At 35.5% G+C, this 22603-nt stretch overlaps 1 long non-coding RNA gene across 1 annotated transcript; it reads left to right on the plus strand.

Moving 5' to 3' along the window:
* The first annotated feature begins 3242 nt into the window (after positions 1-3242).
* Positions 3243-22603, plus strand: LOC114895809. Its single transcript, XR_003793656.1, has 6 exons — positions 3243-3314; positions 6574-6645; positions 7269-7349; positions 13251-13322; positions 13866-13936; positions 22491-22603. It is a non-coding gene; the product is annotated as an uncharacterized LOC114895809 (long non-coding RNA).

Below are 22603 nucleotides of genomic sequence, written 5' to 3' on the forward strand. Positions count from 1 at the left end.
ATCATGTATGGTGTATACATACAGTTTTACGCCATATGGGGAGGTAGAGTTTTTTCCTACCTTTGAAGGTATGGAAAGGGTTACCATAAATGTCGTTGGACATATTGATTTGTTTTTTTTCTTTTTGGATCATTTCCATGAAAATATGAAACCACTACTTAGAAGTGAGAAAACAATCAATCTTAGCACCATCTGTTGACCCTGCCCCCTAGCACGTATTCTGACAATTACTGCGATTCCTTCTAAAATGGTGAGTTTCAAATTGAGATCAGGGTCTTTGAAGCATGCTCAGGGCTCCAAGAGTTCTTTGTGGGAATTGAAGTCTTTTGTGTTTTTGTTTTAGTGATCTTATACAAATGTGTGTGACTATATTCTGTATAATATGAACCACCTTAATAACTGAGTTGCAGAGTTTCCAGGTAGTAATATTTTAATTCTCATAAGCTATGAGTAAAGAATTAATTTTTGAGCTGGAATTAAGCTATGAGATGGAATTAATATAAATGTGTGACCAAGAGACACTGTGAGTGAAAAGCAGAACGTTTTAAATGCAGAACTCAGTGGAAATAGCTTCACAAGGCAACATAGCTTGTGCTCAGATCCCCAAGGCTCCTGAAGGATGTACCACTGTTAGTATTACCTGCAAGGAAGGGGATTCTTCCAGGCAAGAGAAACCTACCTTTGACATCTTACAGAGTTTCTTCTGTACTGGCTCTCTCTACCACTCCCTCACTCCACTCTTGGGATACTGGTTATGTTCCTTCCTGCTTATCAGATATAAGAAACAGGTGCAAAACACCACGCCCTCCTCCCCGCAGCATGTTACTAGACTTTATTTTGAGACCAGCAGAAGCAAAGGGCTTAACATTCTTCATGCAGACCCAGGCGTCAGGCTTGACTGTGAATCCTTCCTGCTCCCTTCATTCTGCATTCTGGAGAAGTCATTGGCTGCATCTCTCAGTTTCCTAATTTATTCTTTAACTGTCACTTCTGCTGCTCATATACTGAGTTTTTTTTTATTATTGCTAACACTTTTCATTTGTATATTCTTGATTAATGGAGGCACTATCTGCTTACATCTGTCTGAGGGTAATAATTGTGCTATCCTAAGATCCTCTTGTGCTTTGTTAACTGATTCATTGGCTATAAGCTCTTATGTTTGTTTTTGTTTTCTGTCCTTAATGGAGTTGACTTTCTCACATTGTTTGGTCATTCCTGAGTGTAATTCATCTTTGTAGTTGAGATTCTACTGCGTTTCTTTCCTAGCTTAAGGGGAGAAGTGAAATGAGCTGTTGGGGCTTATTACACCCAATGGGTTCCCCTGGTAATAAGGTAGAGGTGGAAGGTGACTTCTTGTGGCTAGTCAGGGAGTGCATACCTTTCTTTCAGGGTTCTGGGACCTTGCCCACTTTCTAACACCAATTGCTCTGCCTAGAAGAAAACACCTTTTGCTGCCTTGATCAAGGAGGGAAGATGTGGGGTTGATGTGTGCTGTCGGCTGCTCCTACCGCACTATTCCAACTGATCACCCTGTAGGCAGCTCCGGGACGTTTCTGGTAGGGGAGGTGCTCCCACACATTGAGCTAAGGTTGTGATTTTTAAGTTATATCTTTTCTATCATTCTTAAGGATTTTGGTGGAAGTTGAAGGGGTGGAGACTTGACATGCTTCAATCTGCCAACTTGAAATAGCACAACTTCTTAGGAAACAATTTTGTATCCCTATTACATCCTAGACAAACTCAGGCAAATATGTATCAGGATACAAATACAAGAAGTTTCAAAGCAGTATTGTCTTTAATAAATAAAAACTAGAAAAAATCTCAGTATACACCAACAGTTGAATGAGTAAACTATGGTATAATCATACTTAGAAGTCATACACTTCATCAGAAATATAATGCAAGCCACATAAGTAATCTTAAGTTTTCTGATAGCCACTTAAAAATAAAAGTAAAATGAAACAGATGAAATATATGTTAATATTTTTTATTTAACCCTTATATCCAAAATATTATCATTTTAACATGTAATCATTATATACATTATTAATAAGATATTCTATGCTTTTTTCATACTAAGTATTTTAAAATATCCAAGGTATTATCATATCTACATGTAATCAATATAAAAACTAATGAGAGGATCTACATTTTTTGCCCATACTAACTCTTTGAAATCCCAATTTGGTTGCTAAATTTTATTACAAATATTTGATTGGTATTTAGATTTCGTAAGATTTACAGTCGAAAATGTATCACATATGAAAATTTTGCTAACATAAACATTTTCCAATAATTACATTATCAGTTTTAATTTTAAAATAATTGAAATTAATTAAATTAAAAATTCAACTCCTTAGTCACATTAGCCACTTTCAGATACTCAGAATCCTCATGTAGTTGGACATGCAACACTACATATTACAGGCAAAACTAAAATAATTTTACAAAATAATGTTGAATGAAAAGATCCATGTGGAAAATAATACATATAATATGATTCCACTCATATAAAGTTCAAGAAGAAGCAAGACTAAACTGTGTTGTTTATGGCTGATAGCGAAAAGGCAAAACCACATTTAAAAAGCAAGGAAATTATTACTAAAGTCAGGATAGTTGTTACCTCTAGGAAGTCAGAGAGAGCGTTGTGATTGGAAAAGGGCACACGGGGGGCTTCTGGGATGCTGGCAGGATTCTTTCTTGACATGAATGGTGTTACTTGGGCATATGTTTTGTAATTATTAAATAGTTGAACAGTTGTTCAATTGAATTATTGAACAGTTATGTATATTTTATGCAGATTGTAGTTTTCAAAAAGTTTGTAATGGGGGAAAAAATCAGATGGCTTCATTTGCCCTGATGCAGTTCTGTGTGGGACTTCCCAATAAGGTTTGGGGAAAGAGAGTAAGGAAGGGAATCACTGCAACTGCAGGGTTCTAACCGAGACTTCCTGATCTAGAGAGTAGGCATTAACTATATGATTTGGTGGGAAGAGTGCGTGGTGTGTGTGTGTGTGCATGTAAGCACATGCGTGATGGAGAGAGATGGACACAAAGGAGGACGTGAAAAGAAGGTTTAAATGGAAACAGAGCAGAAATCACCATCCCTAAATTAAAAAAGAATTATGTTGTTTAGGTGGCACCATTACCCAGCTTTCCTCCACATATAGGAGTTAGTCCTATGTAGTATATAGTTGTAGTTATTTTGCATTTTGATCCAGAAATAACCTTTTCATTTTTCAGAATTCTCAGTGAAAATTATTTGACTGAATTACATAAGAACTCATTTGAAGGCTTGCTACCCCTCCAATATTTGTAAGTTAATCATATTTATTTATGAGTTCTTATCTATAAAGTAGATTATATATACAGTAATTAAGGGGTTCAAGTGAGATAATGTCTTCAATTTCTTCTAGCAATTAAATTCTACAATTCTGTGAGTCTGTGTAGGCCCCCAGCCCATCACTAGCACTAAATATTTCCTATTCATTTTTAATTTTTTAACTATATAGACAAGGTATAGATAGAAAAATACCCTTTAGTTGTAGAGGAAAAGTGGTAATGAGGTCTCAGCCATTATAGACTCCCATATGAACCTTGTTATATAAGTGTTCATATAGTCTCCATCTGTATTTACATTTTGTTTATGACCTATGGATCAAATCTGGCCCACAGTCCATTTTTATACAGCCCATAACTTAAAAGTGATTTTTAAAGGGCTGTAAATGAGAAAAAAGAAAAAAGACAAAAAATATGTGACAGAGACTGTATGTGGCCTGCAAAGCCTAAAATATTTACTTATCTGGTCTTTACAGAAAAGGATTGAAAAAGTTGGTTTAGTGAAATGAGAGGAATTAAAGTTAACCTCAAATTGTCACCTGCAGGACAAGAAAATATAGCACACTTACATTAATATGAATGCCATTAACTCATAGCTTTGATAATTTAATCTAAATTAAATTAACATTTAAGTGTTAAATATTTAAGCAGATGAATCATATAAACAGTATTGTAAAGGGACTTCCCTCGTGGCCTACTGGTTAAGACTTTGCCTTCCAATGCAGGGGGTGTGGGTTCAGTCCCTCGTCAGGGAGCTGAGATCTCACATGCCTCATGTCCAAAAAACCAAAACATGAAAAAAAAAAGAAGCAATATTGTAACAAATTCAGTATAGACTTTAAAAATGGTCCACATCAAAAAAAAATCTTAAAAAAAAAATCAGTACTGTCAGGAACACATTAAGTTACCACAAGAACAAACTGTTGTTAAGGATTTCAGTGCATAAACTGTGATACTGATAATTAAGAATGTTTAAAATGATGGTTAAGTGGTATATTTAGAAATGTTCACACTAAATAAGCATATCAGAAATGCCCCTAACAAAAATCTCTCCAGCCTTTTGTTTTCTGGTTTTTTTGTTTGTTTGTTTGTTTTGTTTTTAGGGCCATGCCACACGACTTGCAGGATCTTAGTTCCCTGACCAGGGATTGAACCCAGGTCCCCAGCAGTGGAAGCGCCGAGTCCTAACCCCTGGATCGCCAGGGAATTCCCTCTCCAGCTTCTTTATCAAAGAGGAAATGCTTGCCTAGTATTTCTTTTTATTTGGGGATAAGGAGATAACTGTGTTTTTTGCTATAAAAGCTCAGTTTTTGTCCTTTGTCCATGGCATCCAAAGCTGTATATGTCATTATTCCTTATTAGGCCAATTAATGATCCTCTTTAGCAAATAGATTCTTCTTGCAAATATAAAAGGCTTAAGGGAAATGGGTATAAAGAGCCTCACATGACCCGAAAAATAGTTCTTTTAATTATCAAACCTTCCAAGCATTAAGGGACAATCACCTTTATATTAGTCTCTTCTCTGCCATCTGGGCTCCAAACCTTACAAACACAGTTTGCAGAAAAACAAATAAGATAACTGCTCAGTGGACTAGGCCCTTCATTACTTCTACTATGAAATACTTTATAATCTGATTATTTTATGTTAGCATAAGTATTCTCATTCTTTAAAAAAAATGCCAATCAATAAAAAAGCAAAAAAAGAATATGCTAATACGCACTATGCCTAGTGTTGTAAACATGAAGATGGGTAAGACAGGATTCCTTTTAGCAACTCATGATCTCATAGGTAAAATAAACATATAATAAGCTCAAACCATAATGACAAAGTGCTATGGAGGCACCATGAAGTAATAAATCTACACTTCTTTTAAAAAACAGTCATTTCCTCCTTCTGTTCACTCCCCAGCTATTTGCTGATTTTATAAATATTTGAGTTTGCTTCATGTCCACGCGTTGGCTTTAAACATGATAGATGATGCACATAAGCAGGATCTAGTCCATACTTTGAAGGAGTTTATGCTCAGAGGAAATGGGTTGCAAAAAGAGCTATATTTAAAGAAAGAAATGAATATGGGGAAGGAGAGCTGTAAGTTGGTATTAGAGCACAAAAGAGGGAAAAAAAAACTTCAAATTGGATCAGGGAAGATGTTATTAGAGCAATGCTGTTTAAATGGGAGCACGAAGGGCCATTGGGTATCAATGACAGACATCTTGGGAAGAATAAGGTTGCAAAAGGAAAGTGGGAGAAAGGCAAAACACAGAAGAAATACTCAGTACCTGTAGAGTACAAGTGGGAAGAGTAAGAGATTAGAGCCAGATCATCTAGGGCTTTGGAGGCCAAGCCAAGGATAGCATGCCAAGCTAGCATGTTACCACAGCAGTGCTTTAGGACAAGCATTAGCCTGCAACAGAACCAACCACTTGGAGGGCTTGTGAAAACACAAGTTCCACCCCCGTAGTTACTAATTCAAGAGGTCCAGAGTAGGTTGAATATTTGTATATTCAATAAGCTCACAAGTGATGCTGGTATTTGAGAACCGCTTCCAAAGAGTTAATCTGGTGATCGCGTGGAGGATGGCTTAGAAAAGGAGAGGGTAGAGATGGAAAAACCAGTCAGAAGACAGTTATACCCATCCAGGTGAAATGAGAGACTAAGCTGGAATCAATGGAAATATGATAGCTATCGTCAAGAGTAGGTATTTTCGAATAAAAGCCAATATGGTAGAAAGTGTAATCCTGAATTAACATTACATATTAATGATAGGAGTAACCTCCTTTCAAGTTGTGTGAAACGTTATCTTTTATTTCTTCTAGTAATGAATTGGCCTAGAAAAACAGAACTATACTGGGGAGTGTGTAAATATAATATTCCTTTTAATATTAGAAATTATAATGATATATAGAGATAAAAACTTTGAGCTCATAATCTAGAATTTGATGAGACCACAAAAGGTGGAATCTAATCAATGCTTCTGCCCTCAGAAAAAGTTACCTCCAAAATCTATTGATCTATAGTTGTATATTTAATTTATGAAGATCCTGAAGGTGAGACTCTTAAGAGAGGTGAAGGCAGGGTTAGGGGCTCTGGAAGTTTCAAATAGTAATTCCTAAGGTTTGGAGATTAGACCAAAGCTTCTTATTTATTATTATCATTCCAACTTCTACTAGTTATCACTACTAATTAGATATCTAATAGCTAATTGAGGCAATATTTTCCTTTTACTTTTCCTAGAGATTTATCCTGCAATAAAATACCGTCTATCGAAAGACGTACATTTGAGCCACTACCTTTTTTGCAGTTTATGTAAGTTACAAATATAATTCATTATGTTTGCAAATTTTATAAAGCTTAATTTTTTATAAAATTAATTTGTTACTCATTTTTAAATGTAAAAATTACTACTAAAATTTTGTAGCAAATCCTTTTTGTCTCCAGCAAAGATTAATGTGAGAATTATTACACAGATCAGAGTGAATCATTATAGAGCAGTGGTTCTCACCCAGGGTGATTTTGCACACCGGTGACATTTGGTAGTGTCTGGAGATATTTTTCCTTGTCAGAACTGTATATGCTCCTGGCATCTAGTGGACAGAGGCCAGAGATGCTACAAAACATCCAACACTGTACAGGAGAGCCTCCCACAGCAAAGAATTATCCAGCCCAAAATGTCAATAGTGCTGCCTTTCTAGAGAAATAAAGATCACTTAACACGAGTATTTAATAAGCATTTACTATTTTGTATCTAATGCACCACATATATAATCATGAAAGTATAAACCATAATAACTTCCACAGTGAGATTTCTTTAGTGTATGGAGTAGTGATGTTATGTTTCATCATATATAAATTAGAATTATTGCCAAAGGATAAATGTTCTGAAAGAATATATATTTTTCTTCTTCTTTTGCTTGTGTCTTTTTTTGTAGAAATCTGGGTTGCAATTTACTCACAGAAATGAACTTTGGAACGTTTCAGGCCCAGCATGGAATGCAGTTTTTACACAAGTAGTAAGTAAAACAGAAGATGAATAAATGTAAAAAACTGTGTGTAAAAACATCATGCAGTTATTGGTTAGCTGGGTGTAAGACCAGTATGAACTCTGGAAAGTATTTCTTGAGAGCCATTTATTTTTTTTTTTTCAAATGAGGAAAGTAAGGAACAACGAGGCCAAGAGACTTGTTTAACTCATATATATGAAACGCTCTGCTTTCCATAGTACTGATCTTTGGCACGGGCAATAAAAGGCACCAAGCAAAAACACTCAAATTAGCATTGTCATGGAAACCAACTGATGCCTTTCCAATATGCAAATGGTCCACGAAGTTCCACTTTTGAATTTAACTTTGATTCCTGCTCATGTGCAAAGTTCCTAACTGCATAAAATGTATGCAACACAGAGCTGCAAAGAACTAAGTTTAGCACCGAATTCTTCAGGGAGCAAAAGGTGTGGGTGCTTCCCCAAGCATTATTAGCTCTTTTAAATGGTAAAGCAGAAAGAATTCCTGAACACCCATCGCATGGCTCTCCCCAGCCAACCAGAACATTATTTTTCAAAGAGCATGTATCTCTGAAGTGAATTATCTGTGGCCAATAGGAACCTTTGAGGTATGGAAAAAGATGTTGTTTGTGTTCAGCTGTAGTGTGAAAAATATATAGAAAATACATTGCTGTAGCCTAATTCAATATACTCTCTTTGCTGCCTACTCTTCAATAAGAAGTGTGGGTTTTACACCCCTTCAGCTCAAGAATTCTGCGATTTCTCTTGACACAAGGAAATGATAGTGGGTACGTTCAATGACCCAAAGGTGATTTCAGACTCAAGGTAAAAAGAACTCTTCTACACCTGGCTTTGGAAAAGACTCTCTTACCTGTCTTGTGGTTCAGAAATCCAGTTTCACACAGTTCACACATTTTGGGTTAATGAAGGTGTTGAGGCTGTGTCTGGAACTGGATTAGCAATTCCTGCAGATGCCTATTTTTAGCGCCCTCCATCCTTTCCCTTGTTAGTTTGCTGATGCCTACCTTGGGGAGAGAGCACCAAGGGTCAGTTGTTCTTTTGCCTGCACACCGGAGAGCAGGCTCATGAGGTCCCTTCACCAGGAGGTTTTAGTAAAGTCAATAAAACGTCTGAAACTCACCAACTTTCCTAAACATCCTATAACAGCAAGAGTTCCTTATAAGAATCAGAGTTTCACTATAGTTATGTAGGCAACACAGGACAATACATTGTGGAAATGAATAAATAAATAAATCGCAGTTTAAAAGTTAATGAATTCATTCAAAAACATTCACTGAGTGCCATGCCCACTGTGTGTCAGCACTGTACTGAGTGCTGGGGATACAGAGGCGCATAGGGCAGGGACTTTCTCCCCAAGAAACTTTCATACTGGGAGGAGAAAGATGGATGTTGATGGGAAAACATATATGAGAGCCATTCTAGCATCTATGCAGCGGGGTAACAAGGTGAGGGAGGGGGTTGATGAAGTAGAAAATGGGTGGTATTTTAGAAAAGATTTGTAATGGAAGAGGCACCAACTCATTCCTTTTGAATTTATGTTCCTCTTAAATGACAGAAAAAGTTAGTGAAAGAATCAGAACTATCTGGTGTTGGAAATAAATTAGTACTGTACTCCTAAAACTCGTTCACAGTTACTTTCAAAAGATTGTCACAGTATAGTAAGTCTTTGTTTTGGGCTAAGTCTTTCTAATAGATAAAGCTAATTTGCTTCAGGAAACATTTGCCATGGTGAGACATAAGCTTTATTGCATCTCTTTCCAAAGGCAAGCCACCAAGGGAAGACACCACCCTCAAGTTAAGTCATTTTACTACCTATTATGACATATTACTGGGGTATTTATAATTTGCCTGCATTAAATAAGTTTGGAAAAGGGCCCTAGCTTAGGTAGATTTATCATGAATTCAATGAAGCTTAGGGTTCAGGGCTCCTGACTTGCATAGGTCCCTTCCAAGGTCTTGAGAAGGGTCCTAGCGATTTTTGTATTCATAACTTTGCATGTTTTTATTAGATAGGATTTCCCAAAGTAGATGAGCTTCAGGCCCCACAAAACTTTGAGTCATCACCGGGTTTCAGGTAATTATAGGTCAGCAGATTTCTTGAATGAAGCCTCTATGTTATTGACAAATATCAGGTGAAGTAGTTAGCAGTGTGGTAGTCTATTTTAAATCCAAAATCTACTTCAAAAATGAGCCAAGAGCTTATTAATTAATAAAGTGCAACTTTTTGAATGTTGGTAGTAATCATATCTCTTTCAGATAAAATCAGGAGTGAAATATATTATGGAAAACCAGCAGTGGTTGATAATCCTAAAGGTTAAGTATACTTTTTTTTCTGACTTTAAAGTGTTTCTCCTTCATTCACCTATGCAGGTCCAGACTGATGGCTTATTTTTAAAATTCTTTTAGTCACTTCTTTGGTTCTAACAATACAAGCTCCTAGATTTTAGAAACTGAAGGACTCTACATTGTACAAAGGCTATATAACTTAAGGAGACAGAGAACATTCACATGCTGCCTTGTCTGTGGTACATCAATATTGTACCAAGAACAAAAGGACTAAGAGAGAATAAGAGGAAAATCAAAGCCTTATCCATATTGAATTATTTACCCCATTGTTGAGAATATCAATGAGGGAGGTGTGGCCACACTATGAAGGCAAATTGAGCTGTCATCACAGAGCAACCCTAATGCTCCCCCAGTCAACTATCATTGGTTTCCTTTAGATAGCTATGTACACACAAAAGCTGACACACTTCAGGGTGCTGTCATCACTTTTTGCTATGTACTAGAATCCTGGCAGCTTCTCAGAAAGGCATAAACGCTAAAAACAAAAAAAAACTTGGGTCTGCCCTTCGGGGTGATTCAGGGTGGCTGTTTTATTTGTAATAGTTCAAAATTTTGAGATTGTCACACCTAGAAACTACCATACTTTTCTTATCCCAACTGCATCTTATTTTTCCCACCTGTAGTATTGTCTCCCATTCTATATGTTTTTTCACTTTCTTGATAGTGTCCTTTGAAGCACAAACTTTTTAAATGTTATAAAATCCCATTCATGTATTTTTCCTTTGGTTCTTTGTGCTTCTGGTATAATATCTAAGAAACTGTTGTCTAAAGCAAGGTCATAAAGATTTACTCCTGTGTTTTCTTCTAAGAGTTTTATAGCTTTAGCTCTTAAGTTTGGATATTTGATCCATTTGAAGTTAATTTTCATATATGGTGTGAAGTGTAGGAGTCCAGCTTCATTATTTTGTGTGTGGATGTACAGTTGTCCCAGGATCATTTGAAAAGACTGTTCTTTCCACATGGAATTGTTTTGGCATGCTTGTTGAAACTCGATAGACCATATATATGAGGGTTTATTTCTATAATGTCTATTCTGTTCCATTGATTTACATGTCTGTTCTTATTCCAGTACCACACTGTGACTGCAGTTGCTTTGAATGGAGTTTTGAAACCAGGATGTGTGAGTCCCCCACTTTGTTCTTTACGAACATTGTTTTGGTTATTCTGTTTCCTTGAATTGCCATATGAATTTTAGAATTAGCTTGGCAATTTCTGGAAAGAAATCAGCTGGGATTTTGATAGGAATTGCAGTGGAACCATAGGTCGATTTGGGAAGTAGTGACATTTTAATAAGATTATCTTCCAGTCCATGAATCCAGCATGTCTTTATATTTATTTAGATCCTTTTCAATTTCTTTCATCAGTTTTGTACTTTTCAGTGTGAATCTTGCACTTACTTGGTTAAATTTTTCCCTAAGTATTTTATGTCTTTTGATGCTATTATACATGGAATTGTTTCCTTAATTTCATTTTTGGATTTCTCATTGCTGGTGTCTAGAAATAATATTGATCTTACATCCTACAACCTTCCTGAATTCATTTATTAATGCTAACAGTTATTTTCCTAGATTCCCAGGAATATGTCTTGTGGTCTTCCAGTTTCCCAGGAATACATTGGAACATTTAAAAGTGTCTGTGGACATCTCATTCCTCAGCTTTTCTTTTTAAGCTTTTTCGTTGGGCTGTTTTTTGCCCCAAACTGTTATCCATTGCCTCATGCAACCGCCATGTTAAAATATTTGCTTGAAAATGTTTTCCAGTAATGCCACCTGAGAAGCGGCTTTGATAGTTCTTTGGTAATGAGGCTTTGAAGGCCCTCCCAGTCCATGCTGCTCCTTTTGGTACCAGGGATGCGGGCTGTTTTTCAAGGCTACCCCTGGCATGGAGAGCAAAGGTCAAGGACAAGTTCAAGCAACACAGATCTCATTGTTCTTACAGAAATTAATTTGTTTTCCTTGAATAAATTGCTCCCCAATGTGCAGCAACCTGTTGGATAAATTTCCAGAGTTCAGAAGAAGTTGATTCTGACCATTTTTGCCAGTTTTGTTGTTGTTGTTGTTGTTGTTATTGGTATTGTTGCTTCTATGGAGGGATGAATTTTCAGATGTCCTTCCTCCATCATTTTTACTGATTTTCCTGCAATGTTTTTTAAAATATCTAAAGTCTCAATGACCATAGGCTAATTAAATATTTGTAATGGGAGATGATTAAGGAAAAAATAAATAAAAAGAGAAATAAATAAAAAAATAAAAAGAGAAAATATAATTATCATAGAGGATTTCCCAGATGGGTAGATGAAGTTTGAAAAGGTATTTATATATTTAGTGCTCTCAAAATTAAGGTTCAAGTGACAGATGTTTAAAACGCGCCCACTTCTTTTTTCATTCAGGTCAAACACAGGCTTTAGAGTCAGAACTGAGTTCAAATTCCATCTCTGCTTCTTACTAGCTTGATGAATTAGGACAAGTTATGAAGCTTCTCTGTGCCTCAGTTTCCTCATTTGTACAATGGGGTAATATATCTATCACATAAGGTTACTGTGAGGATTAACTGTTAAATGCTGATCACAGAAGCCTGGCAACCTAAAAGATATTAGTTTTGATAGTTATCTTTCTAATATTGTGCAAAAATATGCTAATAATTCTTGAGTAGAGTTAACCTAAAGTCAGATATTCTTTTCTTTTTTCCTGTTTCTTTTGGGGTATTTTTCCCCCCTTATTTGTTTTAAAGAATTAAGAAAAAAAGAAAGAAAGAAAGTACTAAGAAGAAAATCCATCCCAGCATTTTGGAATAAAATTCTGCTCCCCAAAATTAATTTGTTTATTTTATTGATATATAAAGAAAATGTTATTTATTTATTTGGGAAACAATTAGTAAATACCTAGTAAATATTAGGCACTGTGTCAGGCAGAGGAATAATAATGACAATAAAGTGTGATCCCTGCTCTCATGTTGCTGACAATCTAAGAGACTGACAAGTAAACAGGTGATTATATACACAGTAACAAAGGCTATGATAGAAGAATGCACATGGTACTATGTGATGGGAGTATGGCTTTCACCAGTTGCTGTTGGATTTATCTCTTCTTCTTTTGCTCCAGAACCAAGGAATTAGCCCTATTTTTGTCTTTAACTGGGTAGTTTAAATCACTAAATTTTAAAAAAATTGTAGAGATGAAGGAAAAACCCCTTGAATTATGGAGGACACTAGGAATAGTACTTTTTTACAGAGCAAGGGCTTCCTACCAGCATAGTCACTTTGAGGGTTTTGAACCTGAAAAGTTCTTTGGCATATTTTTTCTTTGCTAGCCACTTTTTTTTCTATTTTTTTCTTTGATTGTTTGTTTCTCTTCTCCACTTTATCATCTAGAGACCTGGGTGGTTCCCAATGAAAGAGTGTTTTAAAGATTCTAAGGGTGATTTAGAGGTAAAGACAGAAAATGATTTTTTTTAACCTTCAAGTTCCATACCAAAATAAATGAATATAAGCTTTCATGGAAGTAATTGAAAATACAGATAATTTTAATTCCATTCCATTTTTCAGAATTCTCAATCGTAATCCTTTGACAACAGTTGAAGATTCTTATCTTTTTAAATTGCCAGCATTAAAATATTTGTAAGTATTGCAACAGTTTCATGGCTCATGAAATAATTTTTGCTCTTTTTTGCTTTCGTCAAAGACTGAGTACTTTGGCTGAAATGTCATAATTTAGATTTTAACTGGGTTATTGAAAATAAGAGTTATTGGCAAAGAAAAGGATTAAGAAAGAATATATATGGGTAAGACAGCCAGCAGAGAATGAGGACAGTGTTGAAGAACACATATAGTTATGAAGATGTAGATGCATGTAGGAATATTATTTAACCCAGAAAGCCAAAAGGAATAAGGGGTACATTATTTTTTTTTAAATGAGTAAGCAAAGAGGTAGATGCAATTGAAAATGAGAAGTTAGGATAATAAAAAATGATTTTGCTGTTCAGCACCAAGGTCATTCATTTGATGATGCAAATTTAAATTTCTTGAATAAGAGCTCTTTGGAATTATCATCTATGGCAAGTGAGAAGCCAGAATTGAAGTAATCACATGTTAAGTATCTTTTTAAGTTTAGATTTTTTGTCTTTGGGTTTTATATCAAGCATGTTTGGGCTTCTCCTTCAGAGACATGGGAACAACACAAGTGTCACAACAATTGAAGGCATCCTCATGATGACCCTTGAATTGGAAAAACTGTAAGTTGATTTTTCTGACATTTATTTTCACTCAATTGTTTTTTTAGGTTTGCTTTATTATTTTCTTAAGTCAGGTTTATTTATGTATAATTTTCATTTCACAAAATTCACTATTTTTAAATATACAGTGTGATCTGTTTTGACAACCATACAGTTCTGTAGCCACCACCACATTTGAGGTAAAGAAAACTTCTGCACTCCCAAAAGACCCCTCATGTCCCTTTGTAGTCAATCCATCCTCCTCCCACTACCAGCCCCTGGCAACCACCAATCTGATTTTAGTCCGTATAATGTTGTCTTTTCCAGAATATCTTATAACTGAAAGCATGTGTTATATAGCCTTTTGTTTTTGGCTTCTTTCACTTACCAGTCTCTTTGGAGATTCATCTGTTTTGCTGCACCTGTCAGTAGTTCATTCCTTTTTATTGCTGAGTAGTATTCTAGTTGTGTGGATACACAGTTTGTTTACACATTCATCGTTTGATGAACATTTGAGTTTTTTCTAGTTTTTTGGCTATTATGAACAAAGCCAGTGAAAACACTCACATGTGTGTGTGAGCATATATTCTGTGCGATCATATGTTTTCATTTCTTTGGGGTAAAATACCTAAGGGTGGGATTACTTCATCATATGCTAAGTGCATATTTAACTTTTTAAGAAACTGCTAAACTGTTTTCTAAAGTGCCTGTGCCATTTTGCTTTCCCACTAGCAGTCTATGAGAGTTGCAGTTTCTCCACATCATCACCTGATCCTTATATATGTTTTTTTAAAAAAATTAGCATTTCTAGTATGTGCGTAGTTGCATCTCATGTTTTTTGCTACATTTTGCATTTCTGTAATAGCTGATGATGTTGAGTGTCTATTCATGTGAAGACATCTTTTTAAATGAAGTGTCTGTTCAAATCCATTTTTAATTGGATATTTATATTGAGTTTTAAGAGTGCTTTATATAAAAAGCAATGGGAAAAGTCCTTTCTCTGAGATATGTGTTTAGTAAATATCTTCTCCCAGATTGTGACTTATCTTCATTGTATTAAAGTGTCTCTGAAGACTAGAAGTTTTAAATGTCTGATGAACTCTAATTTAGCAATTTTTCTTTTTTTCATATTTATTTAATTTATTTCTTTGCATGTTCTTTGTCTTAGTTGCAGCAGATGGACTCCTTAGTTGTGGCTCATGGGCTTCTTAGTTGTGGCATTTGAACTCTTAGTTGCGGCGTGCATGTGGGATCTCGTTCCCTGATCAGGGATCAAACCCGGGTTCCTGCATTGGGAACTCGGAGTCTTAACCACCAGGGAAGTCCCTTAGCAATTTTTCTTAGATGGTTTGTGCTTTTTTGTGTCTTATCTAAGAAATCTTTGTCTGAGACCCCATTGTCTAACCCAAAATCACAACAATTTTCTCCTGTGTTTTCTTCCAGAAGTTGTATAGTTCCATTTAGGTCTATGATTCATTTTGAGTTAATTTTCATATATGTTGTGGGGGAAGGGTCAAGTTTCTTTTCTTTGCCATTTAAAAAAAACTTTCTGTAGGACCCTATTGTGACAGTTTATTACACAACTTACTGCACCTTAAATTGTGCCATCCCCCCTCCAGTATGGCAAGCTAATAGAAACTTTCTGTTATGCCAAGGCTAGTTGAGGTGATTGCATGAGATTAGTATGTGGAAAGGGTCCTGCATTTAGCACTCTATTCCAACCATCTTAGGTCAGCTGACAAATGAGTGTCTTCACCACGCCATCACACATTGGTCACTGCTCTAGCCTCATCTTCCTCAGCCCCCCACCGCATCTGCCACAATTGCGATCCCTCTCTTGTCAGGTAGATGCCCTCCTCTCTGGATATTCAAAATTATTTCCCTATGTCACTACAATACTGTTAACACACAGTATTGAAGAAATTAAATTCCTACACAATAATATTACGTAATAAAGAGTTGCTACTCAAATTTCCCCAATTGTCTCTCTCATATAATATCATTTCTTTTAACAGCTTTTTGAGGTATAATTGACATACAGTAATCTGTGTTCACACACACACATAACATACACACCATGAAGACATCAGCAAAATCAAAATGTCCATCACCTCAGAAAGTTTCTTAACGTCTCTTTAGAATTCTTCCTTCCTATTGTTTCTTGCCCTTCCCAATCGCGATGCAACCATTGATCTGCTTTCTGTTTGCATTTTCTAAAATTTTATGTAAATAGAATCATACAGTGTATACTTTTTTCTAACTGGCTTCTAACTCAGCATGATTATTTTAATCTTCATCCATATTTTTGTATATATCAGTAATTCATTTCTGTTTATTGCTGAATAGTATTCCATTATATGGATGTACCCCAATTTATCTATTCACCATGGATAGACATGTGAGTTGTTTCAGTCTTTGTCTATTACAGATAAAGTTGCTATGAATATTTGTGTACAAGTCTTTGTATGGATGTATACTTCCATTTCTCTTGGGTAAATACCTGCAAGTAGAATGGCTGGATCATTGGTAAATGTATGTTTTATTTTTAAAAAAATACCTGTTCTCCATACTGGTGTGATCATTTTACATCTCTACCAGCAGTGTATGAGAGTTGCATCTTCTTCACGTTGCGGCCAACACTTGCTATGCTCAGTATTTTTAATTTCAGGTAGTTTAATAGGTGTGTAGTTGTATTTCATTGTAGCATCCCTAATGATTAATCATGTCAAACATCTATTCATATGCTTATTTTCCTTGTGTATATCTTTGAATCTTTTATCTATATTTTTCTGGAGTTTTGAGAGTTCTTTATATATTCTGGAAATTAGTCCTTATCCAGTATATAAGTTGCTAAGTATTTTCTCCCATTCTGTGACTCATCTTTTCGTCCCCTCAGGAGTGTCTTTTGCAGGGCAGAAATTTTTAATTTTGATGGTGTCTAATTTATCTCTTTCTTTCTTTTATGCATTCTGTTTTTGGTGTTGTATGTAAGAAATTTTCCCTAACTCAAGGTCATAAAATTTTTCACCTGTTTTGTTCTAGAAGTTTTATACTTTTATGTTTTACATTTAGATCTCTGAAACAATTTGAGTTCATTTCTGTATATCGTTTGGATGGAAGTTCTTTTTTCTTTTTTGCACCTGGATATTCAATTGTTCCAGCATCATTTGGTGAAAAGACTATCGTTTCTCCACTTAAATGCCTTTGAAACTGAAAGTCAGTTGTCCACGTCTCTCTACTTTTGAACTTTCCATTCTGTTCCCTTGATTTTTTTTCTCTGTCTTTACCCTACTATCAGAATGTCTTGAAAGTGTAGCTTCATAACCCTTGAAATCAGTTACTGTTAGTTCTTCAACTTTGTTCTTTTTCAACGTTGTTTTAGTTATTCTAAATTTTATTTCCATATGAATTTTAGAATTAGCTTGTCAATTTCTATAGAAAAGCCTACTTGGATTTTGATGTATAAATCAATTTGGGGAGAATTGATGTCTTAACAATATTGAATCTTCTGATCCATGAATACATTATATCTCTCCATTTATTTAGGTCTTCCTTAATTTCCCCCAGCAATATTTTTCAGTTTTCAGTGTGCGTCTTTTACATCTTTTTTGAGATTTTTTTAAGTATTTTATATGTTTGATTCTATTATAAGTAGTATTTAAAAACTTTGATTGTTGGTTGAGATAAATTAATCTTTTTGTATGTTGATCTTGTACCCTGCAAACTTGATAAACTCATTTATTAGTTCCAGTAGCAATTTTGTAGATTCTATCAGGTTTTCTACATAATCATGTTATCTGCAAATAAAGTAGTTCTACTTCTTCCTTTCCATTCTGAATATATCTTTTTTTTGTTGTTGCCCTATTGCACTGGCTAGAACCTTCAGTGCAATGTCAAATAGAAGTAATGAGAGTAGAAATCCTTGCTTTTGTCCTGGTCCTGGAGAGAAAGTACTTTGTCCTTCACCATTAAATATGATGTTAGGTTTTTTGTAGAAGTCATTTACCAAGTTGAGGAAGTCTCCTTCCATTCCTATTCTACTGAGGGTTTTTTTTTTTCTATAATCAGGAATGGATGTTAGATTCTTTCATTCTTTTCTTGCATCTATTGCAATGATTATGTGATTTTTCCCTTCTTTTCTTTTCTTAATTTATTATTTTTGGCTGCATTGGGTCTTCATTGCTGCATGCAGGCTTTCTCTAGTTGTGGCGAGCAGGGACTAAACTTCGTTGCAGTATGCAGGCTTCTCATTGCGGTGGCTTCTCTTGTTGTAGAGCACAGGCTCTATGTGAACAGGCTTCACTAGTTGTGGCATATGGGCTCAGTATTTGTGGCTCACAGGCTCTAGAGCACAGGCTCAGTAGCTGTGGTGCACGGGCTTAGTTGCTCCGTGGCATGTGGGATCTTCCTGGACCAGGGCTGAAACCCATGTCCCCTGCACTGGCAGGTGGATTCTTAACCACTGCCCCACCAGAGATGTCCTGATTTTTCTTTTTTATAGTGTACTAAGTTGGGTAAATTGATTTTCAAATATTAAACCAACCTTTCTTTCCTGAGATAAACCCCACTTGGTCATGATGTATCATCTTTTTATATATTACTGGATTTGATACGCTAAAATTTTATTAAGAGTTTTTGTCTCTGTGTTCATGTGAGATATTGGCCTATAGTTTTCTTGTAATGTCATTGTCTAATTTTGATACGGTGAAAGTTGGCCTTATAAAAATGTTGGGAAATATTCCCTTCTCTTCAACTTTCTGGTAAAGTTTTTGTAGAATTGGCATTATTTTATTCCTTAAATATTCGGTAGAATTTATCAGTTAAGCCACGTGGACTTGAAGCTTTCTTTGTTGGAAGGTTTTAAACTGCAAATCCAATTTCTTTGATACCTTTATTCTTTAATAAACTTTAGTAGTGCATGTCTTTCAAGGAATTTTTCCATTTCATCTTGAATTTATTGGTATAAAGTATTCTATAATATTCTCTTATTATCCTTTTAATATCTATAGTATTTTTCTGTTTTCCATTTTATTTATTTCTACCTTGAACTTTATTGTGTTCTTTCTTCTCTTACTCTGTGATTAATTTGCTCTCGTTTTTCCAGATTAAGGTGGAAGTTGAGGAAGCTGAGTACAGGTTTAGCAATATCCCACATGTTGTCATATTATGTTTTCAGTTTCAGTGAGTTCAAAATAGTTTCTGATTTCCCTTTTGATTTCTTCTTTGACCACAAAGTTACTCAGAAGTGTGCTGTTTAGTTTCCAAATATTTAGAACTTTTTCAGATTTGTTAATTTCTAATTTAATTCCATTGTGTTCAGAGACATATATTGAATGACTAAAATCCTTTAAAAAATTTTTAAGTATCTTTTAAAATTTATTATTTTGCTGCATTGGGTCTTTGTTGCTTCGCCTGGGCTTTCCCTAGTTGCAGCAAGCAGGGGCTGCTCTTTGTTGCAGTGCATTGGCTTCTCATTGGATAACTTCTTTTGTTGCAGAGCACAGTCTCCAGGTGCATGGGCTTCAGTAGTTGTGGCACACAGGCTTTAGAGTGCAGGCTCAGTAGTTGTGGCATACGTACTCAGTTGCTCCACGGCATGTGGGATCTTCCCGGACCAAGGATCAAACCCGTGTCCCCTGCATTGGCAGGCAGATTCTTAACCACTGAACCACCAGGGAAGTCCCTATTCCTGTATTCTTAGTCTTCTGTGTAGATCCATATTCCAATCTGGTGTCATTTTCCTTCTGCTTAAAAATACTTATTTTAAAATTTCTTATAGTGAAATTCTACTAGTAGTGAATTCTTTCAGCTGTTGTATGTCTGAGATAGTCTTTATTTTGCTTTTGTTTTGACAGATCTGGGTATAGAATTCTAGCTTTATAGAATTCAATTCACTACTTTAAAGATGTTATTCCACTGAGATCTCATTTACATTGTTTCCAACAAAAATTCTGCTGTCATTGTTTTCTTTCTTCCTCTGCATGTATTGTGTAGTTTTTTCCTCTGGCTGCTTTTAAATTTTTCTCTTTATTGCTGGTTTTGAGCAATTTGATTATTTTTTGTGCCTTGGTGTAGTTTTGTCCATGTTTCTTATGCTTAAAGTTCATTGATCTTCTTGACTTTGAGGCTTTATAGTGTTTACCAATTTAGAAAAATTTTGGCTATTATTTCTTCAAATTTTTGCATTTCTCCTCTCCTTCATGGGCTCTAGGTACACATGTATTAAGTGACTTGAAATTGTTGCACAACTCACTGATGCTCTATTCATTTTTGTTGTTGTTTTGTTTTGTTACTTTTTTTGTTTCATTTTGGATAGTTTCTATTACTATGCCTTAATGTTCAGTGACCCTTTCTTCTGCAGTGTCTAATCAGCCATCAACCTCGTTCAATATATTTTTAATTTAGACATTGTTTTTAATCGCTAGAAGCTCAATTTTGGTATCTTTTACCTTTTCCATGCCTGTACTTAACATTTTCAGTTTTTAGTCTACGTTTTTTAACATATGAAATACAGTTATAGTAACTTTACTTCAGGTATAATAACTTTTTAAATGTTCTTTTCTGCCAATTGTAACATCTGTATAGATTATGGGTTAGTTTTGATTGATTGCCTTTTCTCCTCACTATGGGTCATATTTTCCTACTTCTTTGCATGGTTGGCAATTTTTCATATGATCCCAGATGTTGTGAGTTTTAGTTTATTATGCACTATATATATTTATATTCATGTAAAATGCCTGGGCTTTGTTTTGGGTGAAATTTAGTTACTCAAAACAATTTTATTCTTTTAGGTCTAGATTTTAAGATTCGTTGGGTAGGAGTCCAAGTACCCTTTAGTCTGGAGCTCATTATTTGCAACTACTGAGACAAGTCCTTTCTGAGTATCATGAGGTTTTCCAGTCTGACTTGTAGGAACAGCTATTATTCCTACAACCCTGTGTGATATCCAGTTATTTGTATTATTAATCCTTTCATGTGGTTCTTTTCCTGGCATCAAGCAATTCCTCACACAAATGTACTGACCAATATTTTGTTGAATTCTCAAGAGATCCCTCTGCATATCTCCAGAGTTCTTTGTTTGTGCACTTCTTTTCTCTCTGGTAGTCTGCTTTGTGAACTCTAGTTACCTTGGTATTCCCAGACTCTCAGCTCCATTTCCTCAGTCAGGGAGTCCACCAGTCTCTGCCTGGACTTCTCTTCCCTGTACGATGACCAGGACACTCTCTGAGAGAAGTAAGTTACGGCACTTATAGGGATCACTTCATTTATTTCCCATTGCCTGGGGATCACTGAACTTTATTGCCTGAGGTCCAGTTTCTTGAAAACTGTTGTTTCATATGTTCTGTCTGATGTTTTCATTGTTTCAGGTGGGAGGTTAAATTGGTCCTTGTAACTTAATCTTGACCAGAAGCTAATAACATCCTTTAAGTCTGTTTTGTTTTGATACAGGTTCCAATTAAAGACTAGGCATGGAATGTCATGTCTTTGTTTCCTTTAATATGGAATATTTCCCTACTATTTTTTTTTTGGTCTTTTATGACATTGGCGTTTTTGAAGAATCTAAGCCAGTTGTCGTGAAATTACCCCACGATCAGTATTTGTCTGTTTTGTCATTAAATTCAAAGTAAATATTTTGGGGGAGAATACTATATAGGTGATGTATTCTTCATACTTCATCACTTCAGGTGTCCCAGTGCTAAGTTTAATCACTTGATTAAGGTGGTATCTTCCATATCTCTCCATTGTAAAGTTATTTTTCCACTTGGTAATTGATAAGTCATATGTGGGGTGATACTTTGGGATCAGTGAAGATCCTACTTTCAAACAACTCTTCACCCAACTGTGCATCAATGATAATCCTAGTCTGAATCTATTATTACATTGATAGATGCAAAATGACACTTTCCTAATTCTATCTTTCCTTTTGCATTTATAAGCTGACATTGTTCTATAAAGAAGAGCTCCCCCACTTTTCATTTTGAGTATCATTATGAACTCATGTGCTTTTTTTTCAATTAACTATTCTATACCTTATTATAATGATAAAGTTATTCTTTCAAATGTTCCTTTTTTCCAGATTTGGCCAATGCGATCTCTGTTATTGTTTAACCACACGATGCTTTTTTATTACTAGAATAATTTCTAATATATTACTACTCACAAATAGGAACTGAGAAAGGGACTCCAGAAGGTGCGGTCTTATTCAGACTCTTCTTAGAAGTCTGCCTACTTCCTGTGTACTCTCAACCCAAAGTGAGGATTTCGGGTTGGAAGGAGATAATTCTGAATTAAATTACAGATCAATGTCACCCAATTCTAATCCCTATTCCCTTTTTTCTAGGCATGCAATACCTACTGCCATTCTAATCCTTCTGTTGGGCACCTCTCTTCTCCTCTATATTTATTTACAACAGTCAAGAGCAGCAATTGGCCAACCGGCCCCTATCCAGTTCTGCAGTCCATGTGTCCCAAGAACTCCTTTTTGCACTGGTCTGTGGTGGCCTTGGCCTACCTCTTCTACCTACTCAAGTATCTCTTTTACCACGAACTTAATTACCTGTGTTTCCATTTATAGGATCTTACCTAGCCGTATGGCCTGCTGCCTCTGCCAATTTAAAAATATTATTGAGGTTGTCTGAAAGACAGTCAAGCTGCGTTGTGACAGTGAATGCCTGACAGACGTCACAC

The sequence above is a fragment of the Monodon monoceros genome, unplaced genomic scaffold (genome assembly GCF_005190385.1).
Source record: "Monodon monoceros isolate NGI ecotype Baffin Bay Population unplaced genomic scaffold, NGI_Narwhal_1 Contig2359_ctg1, whole genome shotgun sequence".
Taxonomy (NCBI): Eukaryota; Metazoa; Chordata; class Mammalia; order Artiodactyla; family Monodontidae; genus Monodon; species Monodon monoceros.